Raw genomic sequence first — 13,555 nt, forward strand, 5'->3', positions numbered from 1 at the left:
TTTCCATCCCGCAACAGCAAGCACTTCTCACTACTTTTACAAACATGGCAACTTCCCATAACAAATTAGTTATTTTAGGAGACTTTAATCTCTGGCCAAATGGCAGCTTAGATACAGGACTAGACAACCTCCTGTTATCCTGTGACAGTGTGGGGCTTCACCAATTGGTTAAGCAACCCACCCACTCTGCAGGCAATCGACTAGATCTTATTTTCTCGAGTCCTGATCTAACACAAGTAGGCGACATTTTGCCTATGAGCTGGACGGACCATTCACTTATCAAATTCTACATCACCAGCACCACAACAAGCAAGCCCAAAAATAGCTTTCCATCAGAATTTACGTACCGAAACTGGAAAGCCCTAGAAAAGCTCAGCTCCATCACCAAAGTCTTCGATGTGGAAGATAGTTTTTCTTCCACCAGCTCGGTGGAAAACAACTACAGAGCCTTTAGTAGGAGGATAACATCCATCACAGACTCTATTGTCCCATTAAAACATTGTAATCCTAAAGGCAGAGCACCTGCTCCCTGGTACAATGACTCCTTGAAAACTCTCAAGTCAGCTTGTAAACAGGCTGAGAGGAAGTGGAGACATGGATATTGTGACAACAATAAAACCCTCTGGAAAAACAAGCTCCGTGAATACAAATCTGCTATTGCAGAGAGCAAATCGGCCTACTACTGCTCCACTATAGTTAACGCAGCTAATAGTTCAAAAAGCATATTCCAGATCCTAGAGAATCTCATACACCCTGACTGTGCCAAGAAAACCATCCCCCCATCTCAGACCCTCTGTGACAATCTCGCACAGTTCTTCATGGACAAAATCAAGACCATCATTAATACCCTGGCAACCCCACCATCGCAAAACACTCTAACCTCCCCAGCAGCTGGTTCCACCAACCTTTATCCCAGTTTAGTATGCCGTCCCAGGGAAAGTCTCCTGGCCTTTCCCCAGATCCCCGAAGCAGATTTTGAGAGACTGGCACTGGGCATCACCTCCGGGTCCCCTCTTGACCCATTGCCCCCGAAAACCTGGAAAGCAAGCGGGAACGAGCTATTCCACACCCTTCGGAGGATCTGTAATCAATCTCTCTGCAGTGGACCCGTTCCCAACCCCTGGAAGCAAGCTCTCATCACCCCGCTACTGAAAAAAACCTTCTCTGAATCCAGAATGCCTTTCCAACTTTCGCCCCATATCACTTCTGCCCTTTCCGGCGAAAGTGGTGGAACGATGGGTCAGCACTTGCCTGTCAACTCACCTTGAGCAGAATCACGTTCTGGACGACTTCCAATTCGGATTTCGTCCAGCCCATGGCACCGAAACAGCAGTACTTACTGCCATGGAAGAACTTCGAGTGCGGGCAGACAGGGGCCAAGCTGTGGCCTTGATCCTACTGGACCTGTCTGCTGCATTCGATACTGTCAACCACGTGATCCTGCTAGAGAGGTTGAGAGAGGCTAGGGTTGACGGCACAGCCCTGCTCTGGTTCCACTCTTATCTCAGAGATAGGAAACAGGCTGTATCTCTCCCCCCTTTCCAATCTGCCTTCTCCCCAGTCCCCCACGGTGTACCCCAGGGTTCTTCTATCAGTCCGATCCTTTTTAATGTTTACTTAAAACCACTGGTCACTCTAATCAAAACCCATAATATGACTACAGTAAACTATGCGGACGACACCCAGCTCATTTTCTCTTGGGAGGGGGAAGACTCCATTACCTTAGAAGCCTTCCACGACTGCCTGAGAGACACTGCAGGCTGGTTACACCGCAACTCTCTCCAATTTAACTCCTCTAAAACCGAGGTTTTGTTCTGTCCTGCGAGCCGAATTCCTCGCCTTCTGCCTGTGGAGTTCTGGCCCCCGGAAAACCCAGATAATCCGCTACCTGTTGCCAGTGTTCGCAATCTGGGCGTCATGCTAAATAACAAACTTAGCATGGAAACACAGGTAACAAGAACAGTCGCCACCTGCTCGGCCCTTATGCGCTCACTACGTAAAATCCTGCCATTACTACCACCTCCGGCCCGAGCATTGATAGTCAGGTGTACTATTCTTAGTCGCCTTGACTATTGCAATGCCCTCCTGCTCAACTCTCCTACGGTACTGCTGGACAGACTCCAACGAGTCCAGTCGGCAGCAGCCAAATTGGCCCTTGGATGGACCACGAGATCCTCGGCCCCTGCTGCCTTAGCCAAGCTACATTGGCTTCCCTTGAAGCAACGAATTGCCTTCAAGGCCCTCTGCCTGGTCTTCAAGGCATTACACGGATCAGGACCTAGACCCCTACAACTAATGTTTACTTGGTATACCCCAACCAGAACTTTGCGATCCGCGACCGCCTGCCTTGTAACAGTACCCAGATTTAAGAAAGCCAGGATCGGGGGAAGATCGTTCAGAGTGGCTGGTGCAAAGCTCTGGAACAGTCTGCCTGCCGACATTCGCCAAACTTCACAGCTCCTGCCTTTCCGGAAACGAATAAAAACATGGCTCTTCCCCTAGCTCTCCCCCTCCACCACCACTCCCCTAATCAACTCCCACCGCTTCTAACTCAGGAGTAAGCTTCTCAGCGCCAGGATACCTGCCAGGTGACAGCTGCGCTTTACAAGTGTTTTAAAATAAAATAAAATAAAATAAATGTGTATTTCTAGGACAGCGCATACTAATGTGAGTACACTCACTATTGGAAGTACATAATGAATGCTAAATGTGACATTCTAGTTTTCTTTTTCTTCTTTTTCTTTTCTCACAATGAACAGGTACTAAATGACCTACTTCGGAACAAGTGAACTATAGTAGGGTTTTCTAGGGCTTCTATCATTAGACACAGATACCACCACTTTTCTGAGGTCCTGAAGAAAGCCCCACCGACCCGATTGGCCGATTCCATAGAGCTGAAAAATGTCGACCTATCTTTGGACTTTTCTAGTGCGTAAGACTGATAACCCATCTTTCCACATACAACGCTGTTTTTATTCACCTCGATTCCAGACTCATTAAAAATATAGTCCAGGACATATGAGGTTCTTACATTTTCCACATTTTAGTTCACTTCACTAGAACACTTGACACTCACTTCTTCTTGATCACTACTGCAACAACCAGTGGTTCTCCTCCGGGAAGAGGAAAGCATACAAAAAAGAAGCCCAATGATGATGCTGTCACGTTTTTAACTTGGCGGAGAACCAAGAAATACAGCCACATGGCTTGTGTACGTGAATGAGGGTTTTTTTAAAAGTAAGACAACAAACACTTTGCAAACCCTGGTTACTCAGGTCAAGTGATTCATTCCCTATTGATATTTAGTGCTACAGTTTCTAGACTTCAGGCCAACAAGGTGATTACCCTTTTCTCCTAAATGTCCTGGATCAGATGAATATTAGGCCTGTGTTTTCTGTACAAAGGTGTGCGGCTTAGAGCGACCTTACAATGTGAAACCCTTTCTGCTTGGAGAGGTCTCTTTTGTATGAAGCTTTTTTCACTCACCAGTTGAGGACAATGTGGAAGGAGAACACAAGCTATTTGACAGACTTTTATCAGGAAGAAAACACAATGTGATATTCAGATCCTGAGCCAACATCAAAGACAACCTTAACATCAGGTTTTGAGGCAGATAAAGATGTACCAGAGGCAATATCGATGCAAGTTTTGAGACCTTTGATGTAGAATCAGGTGCCTAGACTCCCTCCACTTCAAAGACTCCACTCCAGAGCACTTTCTCAAATGCAGCAGGAAAGGGCACTTCAGCATGAGAAAGTATTCACAAAATATGTACAAGAGAAGGAGTAGTAAAGGTAATAGGGGCTTTTTATTTGCCTAATTTGGAGAGTGAGATTTGCACGCACAGGGTCGCAGCACAACAACAAAGTACCACAGTGTGGGCCAAGTCATCACCATTTATGTCATGTCCTCCCTAGCCAGAGATAGCCAAAGTCATCTATTGCTTCCTTAATAGTTTATGTTTTTACACTTTTAGTTTTTTACAGCAAGTTTCTGACATTTATATGTATACTTGGTTTACATTAGAAGTGCTCAATTTTCAGGCTTTTTAGTAGTCAGCACACTAGTAGGGATTTGTCACCAATGCATTATAAAAGTAGTGCTAACATTTACAGACACTCTTCGGTCTTCCTGTTCCGCTGGAATTCAGGTATTGACTACTTTTATCCGAGGGTGTTCTCACCGCAATACAGCTGTGGTTTACTTGCCCACTGAGAGATCTAATTCAGTGCTGTCAGAGTAAATAGGAAACCAAGTCCGGTTAATAATTTAAGTCGTGGAGTAGTGTTTTGTGCCACAGTTTGCACCTTTCTCAGTGGAACTCTGTTCATCTTTACCCCAGGTTTTCACCTGTCAAGGTAGCTGTCTGGTGCATTGCCCCTTTGACGATTCTTAGGTGAGATGCACCATATTGCACTATTTAAAGTTTACAGCTCTGCTTACCGAGGCTGAATGTTCTTTACATGCAACTCTCTCTCCTTTGCTTCAGATCCATATTATGGCTAGTTGGCTACTGTTAGGCTGGCAAGCTTGATAATTACTTGGCCTGAACTGCTGGGCCCTGATAAGTAATTGCCCACCTGCATGTGATTCTGCAAATTATTGCTTTAATTATGTTCATGATAATTGGATACTTTGTGCTTTAAAAGTTAACTTGTATGCCTTCTCTTTAAACTTCGGTCACAGCACAAGAGTTGAGATTTTGTGAAGCATCACATACCCTCATGCAGTCTAGGCTATGTGCTCAAGTTATCTAAGAGAATTGGCCCCACTCCTCAAATGCAGAAAAGGCCTGTGTGACTGCATGAATGCACCTCGGAGAAAGCAGGTGAACATCTACAACATGGATATTTCTCAATTAAATTAAATCTGCTTTTGTTTGGCCCTTTGTTTTGGGGTGCTGCGTACACCTGTTGGCCACATATTTGGATGTTTGCATGTCAGTGTCATTTGTTGTCAGCCTCTTTGACTTAACCTTTTATTATTCAATAAAACTTTAATATAAAAAAATCTGCTTTTGTCGAAATAGCTAATGTTAATGACTTCTGTGACCTATACTTTGATGGACCTTTATGTTTATCCTACAAAGACCGCTTTTTCAATCGCAGAGCAGATTACAACAAGATTAAGGAAACATGGTTTGAAATTCAAGAACCTATCCCAGCACCGTGCTGACAATGTCATGTGAACTATGGCAATCACTATCATATTTTTCAACTACATCACAAGAAAATAGGCCTATTTTTATAAGCGCACTTGGAATGGCCATATCCTACATAATATTTGTAAGTGAACCACTGATAGCTTTTCTATTCATGTTGAAGTATTTGTTTTAAGAATCTAAAATCATTTCTTTTTTGCAAAATGAACACTTGAATTAGTAGCTTATGCTCTTTTGGGAACTTGAAATCATCGCCTTTGTTCACAGCCTGCTGCTGAATTGTTTTTAATGATGCTATTTTGGAGTTTGAGAAGGAGGAGTTGATGCCCCGTGTGTCCCTCCATCTCCCATGGAGGATGAAACAATATGAAGAACCAGAGGGAAAATCTGCTATTTGGTTTTATAATGCAAAATTGTATTAATTAGCTTGGATCCACTGTAGGCATGAGAATTTATGATGCATTTTTAAAGTTTGTTTGATTTTTTTTTTTCGGCTCACTACTTAACTATGACAGTACTTTGCTCTTGAATAGCAAAAATAACCTTACAGCAACTGTGCAAAGTCACTAATGCTGTTAACGTTTGCTATCACCTTCAGCTTAAAAATCTCTCAATCGAATAAAGTTAAGTTGCTCCATACTATGAGTAATTATTGCACTGACTTATGTGCACAGTAACGGCTCTTTGATTTTTATTTAAAAGGTGCCATCTGAAGCCCCCAGTTAAAAACATGTCAGTCGTACTCTCATTCCCAGGAAGCAAAGCAGCAACTGAAAGACTATTTTCTCAAATGAAGCAAGAAATAGATGTAATGTTGACATCATTAAGGCTAAACTGCAGCTCCAGGGTAATGTGAGAGTTATGCTCCGAATATTATTATTTTTCCCTTAGAAGCAAAACTTCTGAAGTCTGCTAACTTTGAGTAAAAGTACATCTAAGAATGTTGTTATTCTCTTCACTTGTTGAATTTGAAGTTTATAGGCACTAAAAGTAGATGTTCACTAGAATGTACTTCTTGAATACTGACACTAAATCAGTAGATACACCCTTCTAGCAAGCCCAATGCTTCCTATAGAAGGGGGTGGTACCCAGGAAACCAGTGGCACGTGGGTGGGTCAGCAGTTGCCAACGCAGGGGTATCAAGATAAATGTAAACTATTCACCACAGGAAGAATCATTTCTCTACACTCCACAGAGAAAACTGTGGCCCTTGTGGGAAAAAAGATCAATGGGCAGGTGTTTCCCAACCACTATCTCTTAACCTCTTGAGCGCTCATGACGAGGTCAGCTCGTCATGAGCCACGGCGCTCCGGTGCTCATGACGAGCTGAGCTCGTCATGACCGCGCCCGTTAGATGGAACGCTCGCACGCTGGGCAGATTCCCCTGCTGTGCTGAGCGTTCCATTAAAACGGGTGCGGTCATGACGAGCTCAGCTTGTCATGAGCGCCGTGGCTCATGACGAGCTGACCTCGTCATGAGCATGGCGGCGCTGTACGCGCCCCCGCCCCCCCCCCCCCCCCCCCAGCACGACGGGGGAATCCCGCCAGCGGCAAAAGGGCTTAATTTCACCTACAGAAGGAAAGGGGTGCTTATCATTACACAAACCTGTCAGAGAAACTCTTGTTCTTACAGAGGAAAGATTCAGGTCCCCTGCTCAGACTCCCAAAATTAGGGCACACACAAATCATGTGTGAATAGGAGATGCAAGCCAAGCATTGGTCAACACACATCTCTGACCCATTAGCTTAAAACTCCCTTATTGCCTCGCAGGATCATATTTAACATTGCCTCGTTTCTGAGCCCTGTAATACTCTCACCTTCCTGTACAGCAGAAGGTCGTCAATGCAGTGTCTCGGCCGACCATGCCTCTGGGGTCTTTGTCTGCCCCAACCACATTAGGGTGAGTATATACATACGTTGTTGCTTATTTCTTTAGAGTGGGTGGGAGCTTACTCGCCCTGAAAACTGATTGCAAAGCCAATCAGAAACAGTGCTTTCGTTGGACACATAGTGAAGGTGTTAATTTTGCATACTGTTCACTACTCCAATCATGAAGCACAAGCTTCTCACAAGGTCATCTTGCAAAGGTCATTGCTCAATGCAGTTACTGTAAATATTCAGCAAATTAATGTATAATTTCCCTGTAGCTGAAGTCCTGTAGAAGAGAAGCTGCAGCAGTTTTGCATACAAAACACATTTCATCAGCATGCATAAAATAGAGCGAAGCAATTCAGGCCTACTGCACATATGCTAAGTGAATGGACACAAAGTATGCCATTCTTTGTACAAATGCAGACTACTGGCATGCGTCATGGCCTGCAATGCATGTTGCAATTGTCAGACACAAACAAAAGAGTGCTGCATGTGACAAGAGACGCTCTTCTGGTTTCAGCTGGGTAAAGATGTTCAATGCTCCAAGTGTGGTCTACACAGCCCCTGCAACTTAAAATGCTGATCATCTCCTGTTTTTTCAGGATTTCTGGTAGAATGTGAGTATGATGCTATCCTAAGGAAAACACAAACTTAATGAATGGAACTATTGAGCCCAAATGGCTGGGTCAGATGCTCTTAAATGGAAATATAAGCAACTCAAGGCTGGTTTGTCTTAGTTAGTTCTCATTTGTATGGTATAGCTTCAGTCCTGTGACACAGTGAGTATCAATTCTTCAATCAAGGTGAGGGAGGTAGAAGTATGGATCCATTCAGCTTCCAGGCTATACAATCAAAGATCAGTCGGAGAATGGATCACTTGAAACTACAGCACCTGGGTTCTTTTTTGGTGACCTTCTTAAAAAACCCTCATACACGCACGTAAGCGATGTGGTGGTATATCTTGGTTCTCCACCAATTTACGTAGCGTGGGTGCATCATCATAGGGTTTTTCTAGTTGTATGCAACCTCCACCCGGTGGTAACCACTGGATGTGTAGCAGTGTCCAGAAAATAGTGCTCCAAAAAATAGTAGTGAGTTTAAAAATCCTTGGATCATCACAAACAATATTGTGTTAAAAGAAAGTGATTCAAGAATTATATAAAGAATTATGTTGTGTAGATTTGGATCGTGATACTGGATCCTCTAAACATAAAGGTTGGCCGACATGTTTCAGCCCCAATGTGCCCAGCCGGGTCTATGGGGCTTTCTTCAGGACAGAGACAGCACAAGCAGGGAAGTCCGCGCTAGCTGGCGACGGAGAAACTTTCTCTTAAACCACTGAAGGAAGTGATTTTGCAAGACTTTAGAGGTACTACTGGCCTCAATTCAAAGAGAGTGGAGAATCTAACCACCTCTGTGCTACACAAAATGTGAGTACACATTTTTAATTTCTATCTCGGTGCATACAAATTGTCAATCACAACTGGATTCAGACAAAATTGATAGGGATCCCTTTGGTCCTGATGAAAGTCGGCTGACCTAAGGCAAATCCAAGCTGTAACATCTCAACCTGTGATGCCGGTGCATTAACTAACTAGCAGTGTCCATAAAGAACAGTAAGTACCATTTTTAGTTTTACCAGGGTATCCCCTGAATAAAGTACCAAATGGTTATACGCTAGGTTTGCGGCAGTGGTTCTGTCGATGACTATCAGCAGAAATGCCATGTTCAGAACATGAAGGAAAACAGCCCCCAAACATGACAATTGCAAGACCACACTATCAGCAACAATAGGTTGGGCACATATACTAAGTTGGGGACACCTTAGAATATATCTCAGTCAGAACAAACCAAATAGTTCTGGGGATGTTGAGTGCGGGTGAGGACCTGTTGGCTAGAGTGGGGACAGCTGAGGTGTAAAGCAGTGTAAATAAAAATATCCATCGCAGGCCAGTGACTACCTTTTGATGTAAGAGTGTAGGGCTGAATACTTTTTTCTTACTCACTAACTGCTAACAGAAGTGAATGTGTGTACTTGTGATCTGTACACTAATTGCTTATGAATGATGAATGAGCAGGTTTTGTAGAGCACGCAGCTACTCCAGAGAGTGTCCCAGTGCGTTATTCTGAATCTGTCTCTATATTTACATTGAACTTGTTAGGTACGACTTGAAAAGGACCTATATAGTGTGATATGATGCACTTCTATGATCCACTTCTTAGTGTTGTTGAACTCTAATAAATGTTGTTTTTTAAGTAAAAAAACAAATTATTCAGGGCATTCAAAGGCTAAATACTGCCGCCTCCCAGGCCGAATCATCAAACCTGTGGAATTCCCCTACAATCCTTGCTAGTATCTCTACTGTCACTGGCCTGTCATGTTTCCTGCACCCATTTCCCTTGCACAGCCTTTTAGTAATCTCTGCCCAATTTCTCCTCATATATTCAAAGGACTTAAGAGTAAAATGTAATCTTCACCAACTTACTGAAAATGACCAAAGCAATATCAATCTAGTTTAGGGATCTCAGACCAACTTCCATCCTTACTGACAACCGCCCTTCTCTCTCCTTAGTAGCCTTCCAGGAGGACCCTGCTAGGAAAACGCCATCAGCTGAAGCTCTCTGGTTCGCCTAACTCCTAAAGCATCCACATTCTGCATCCATCCACCTCCGGTGTCATCCCAGAAAAGTTCTGCCACAGTGAACGAGACAAAGCATCTCCAATGTTATTTTCCACATCAGGAAGGTGCCTTGCTCTATAAAATTATGTTTTACATCATGCACCATAAAAAGAAATCCCCACAACCACAACACCTTCCAATCCCAAGCTGACTGCCTACTCATCAGCACCAACCCTGCACAATATTTCAGTTCAAAATGTATCTTATTTTTGTCTACAACATAGCACCTCTGGTGGCTTCCATTATGCCTGCAGCCATCCCACCATAAAACTGGAAACTAAACAAACAAGCAGGCCTTTTCCATCTATTCACCCAGTGCCTTGAACAACATACCCTTATCCATATGGGCCACCACAGTGCTCCCCTAATTTAGGTAAGAGTTAAAGAGAAACCTCTTTAAAGAGCGATACATCACAATACAGTACTGGTCCAATAACCAGATACTTCTCCTATCACTCATTGACTGCAGGCTTATCTTTGACCTTGTACAGCATTCGTCCTGTCATTTTGACTAGGTTTGTGTTGTAAAAGTACCACATCCATAAACATAGATCACAATAAAAGCTGTAGTTAAATTTAGGAATTGCAGGAACACAATGTTATTTTCTATGTTCACCCAGATCGTTCTTCACACTTCGACTGCCACGCCAGTATAACCCGAAACCACCTGCAATAGCATAATCTGAATAAGTCTGTACACACCTATGTTATCTAGCTGTCTTTATGCCAAGCAGATCTCAACATGCAGCAAACTATCTATGACATTGCATCCCCATTCCTCCAAAATCCTCTGCCTGCTCTTACCACCCTCAATGCAAAATTGAGAAGTCCTGGCAACCTCTGAACTTAACTCACTCTGTCTACAGTGCTACATCAGTATATTCACGTATGACCTCCACTTCGTAGTGAGGAAGCCAAGCCTTTATCTACTTAGAGTCCAAATATATGCCTTGTGTTTCCATACACAAACTGGAATGGCATGGCGAGTACAAAAACTATGCATTTGGGCCTAGATCTCTGCACTGGGGGGGAGAATGCTTGGCATTTTTTAGCATTCTGTCCATAATTGTTCCTTTTCCATTTGTCACCCAGAGTGGGACAGGTCCCAGGATGCTTGTTTACGTTCCATGTAAGACCTCGCCTAGCAGTTCGGGCAGGACTGTGTCCATGAGGGGCAGGGCCAAGTTGATTTGCATATGGCTGGGTCCAAGCTGGAATGGCATGGTGAGCAAAAAAAACATGGATTTAGGCCAAGATCTTTGTACTGGGGGAGAATGTTTGACATTGTTCAGCATTTCGTCCATCACTTTTTGCTTTTGCATTTGTCTTCCCGAGTGGGACAGGTATGACCAGACGTGGGTTCCGTACTCACCATGCCACTGAAGTCAAGCTAGCCTGGCTTATGAGGGGGTGATACCCCGAAACCAGTCTCAGGAGGCTTGATCCGGTCCAGGGGGGACCAGGCCTGACAGTTCTAGCTGGACTGTTTCCATGGGGGTAGGTGTCAAGACAGATTTGCATATGGCTGGGTCCAAAATGGAATGGCATGGTGAGCAAAATAAAATGATGTAATTTGGTACACATCTCTGCCCTAGGGGTTAATGTTTGACATTGTTTAGCTTTCCATTAATCAATTAATTGTTCTTTTTGCAGCTGTTTTCTCTAGGGTCTATGACACCCAAAACTCACCTATCAATGTGTCACAATGCCACATAACACCCCGCCCATTATAATCAAGCCAGATGCACAAAAATCTAATTACCAAACTAATGGGTCACTTGGTCTGAGTCCTTGGCTCTGTGGAACCACATTTTAAAACCTATTTGAAGGTGTGCTAAAACACTCTTAATAGAGTACAAGAAACTGGGCACCTACTCTCCATTGCTTTGTCTAAATCAGTCAATAATTCAAGGTACGGGGGGCGGAGCCAGACCGGCGGCCAAGATGGTCGCCCGGGCTCCCGGCTCTGTCGGCCTTCATCCCCCGCCGCCTGCTCTTGTCGACTATCCTCCGCTGCGACGGTGTTCCCGGATGTCGGACGGCAGGCTGAGCTGCTGCGTCCGACTCCGGGTTTTTTTTTAGCCCTGAGTACGAAGATGCGACCCCTCGTATTTTGCGGCCTTCCCGGGGCCGGAAGCCGGGACCCCGCGTGATGCTGCTGCCGCCCGCGAGTGCAATAACAACGGCCTCGATGACCCAGGAGGTGCCGGTCTACCGCTACGGAGGTCGGCCCATCTCTGTGAGTGTGCCTCCAGCGCTGGCCTCGTGGAACCTGGTGAACGCACTCCCCGCTGCCCCCCTCTGCCGATTATGCTTCCCCCCACCCCCCTCAGGCGGCTGATTGACGCTATGGCGGCCTGGACGTTGTTCTTTGTTCCCGGATGGGACCCAGATTTGCCCAGGTGAACCGATTTTATCCTGTATTTCCAGCCTTCGTAGCCGCTTGATGCACAAAGCTGCTGTGGTGTTTTCTGGTTTTGGGGAGGAGCTCAACTGTGGCCGTCCGCGGGGAAGTGGACATGGCGACCATACTTTGTGAAACGAGGAGGGCACAATGTTATTATGCACCTCTCTGTGTCATGGACTGGCGGTGCTGGTGTTGGTTTGGACGGCGTCCATGCTGTGTGTCCCTCTTGGGGGTGGCGCATCGATGGGACACGCCTGACAATGGCGGTGGCAGTTTACATTGACGATCGAGGGGTTGGGACCGTCTGCCCCCTGTGTGTTCGAAGGACGACATCTGACCTGGACCGTTCCGGAACGCCCCGGATTATGTGGACTGGAAACGAATGCCCGATGCTGATACTATCCTGGTGCTACATTGTGTGTATGGGCCCTTCTACAATTTCCCGCGTTGACTTTGCTGTGCGGTACGGAAACGACTTTCTCGATGGTGGATAGGCGGGACTTGTACCCGGAGGGTTCCCAGTTAATTCCAAGTGGTGCGACGCTGAAGCGCATACTCCCATGGATGCTTGGTTTCTTTTGTGATACCGTCGGACATGTGTTCCTTGCTTTTCCTTTCCAGCTCCTCTTCCGATGGCTGGCTTCATCCTGAGACCTTGCAACCGAGCCTTCACTATTCTGCTTGAACTTACCTTTGTTCCTAGCAACGTGACCGATTGAGTGGCGTGGATGATCTTCGAGTGTGACGTACACTGGTATACTGTGAGATTTTCGGCTACCTTTGAATTGACATGTTGGTTACCTCCGGTGCTTTGATTGCGGGCCCTACACCGCATGGACTGGGATGGGCTGATGGTACGGGCTGTATGGGTTTCGTGAATGATGATACTCTGTTCTTTATTGGTGTTACACAGGGGGATTTTCATTATGGTTGTGTCTGTTGAGCGGCCGAGCAGTGACTTTTATCCTGTTTTTGTGAACATCCTGAGACTCTGTTACTGTTTCTGACGTATTTGACGTGCTATGCGGCGGGGGGGGGGGGGGGCGGGAGCCCGTTCTGGGGACCCTCCAATGTTTTTTCTTCTTTCCCCCTTTTCTTTTGTATCTATGTGGATTATTGTCCTTCCTTTCATCTTTCTTCTTTCTATATTTTGGGTTTTTGACATTGGGCGACAGGCACGCTGCTAGGGGGGTGGGCCGTAGCCGTCAGCAGAGGTGCAGGGTGGGGGGGGGTAGTGTTATTGTTTGTGTCCCCTTTTTGTTCCTATGGCCTTTTGTTTATGTCGTTTTTAGTTTCTCTGTACCTTTTTCTTTCCTCTCTTTTCTGGGATCCGAATTGCTGTACTCTTGTTGTGCTCTGCTCATTTAGATACCAAGGATCGATGTTTTTCTAGTATTTCTTGGTGCAGTGGGCATATAGTGATTCTGGCGGAC

This window comes from Lissotriton helveticus, chromosome 5_1, assembly GCF_964261635.1.
Source record: "Lissotriton helveticus chromosome 5_1, aLisHel1.1, whole genome shotgun sequence".
Taxonomy (NCBI): domain Eukaryota; kingdom Metazoa; phylum Chordata; class Amphibia; order Caudata; family Salamandridae; genus Lissotriton; species Lissotriton helveticus.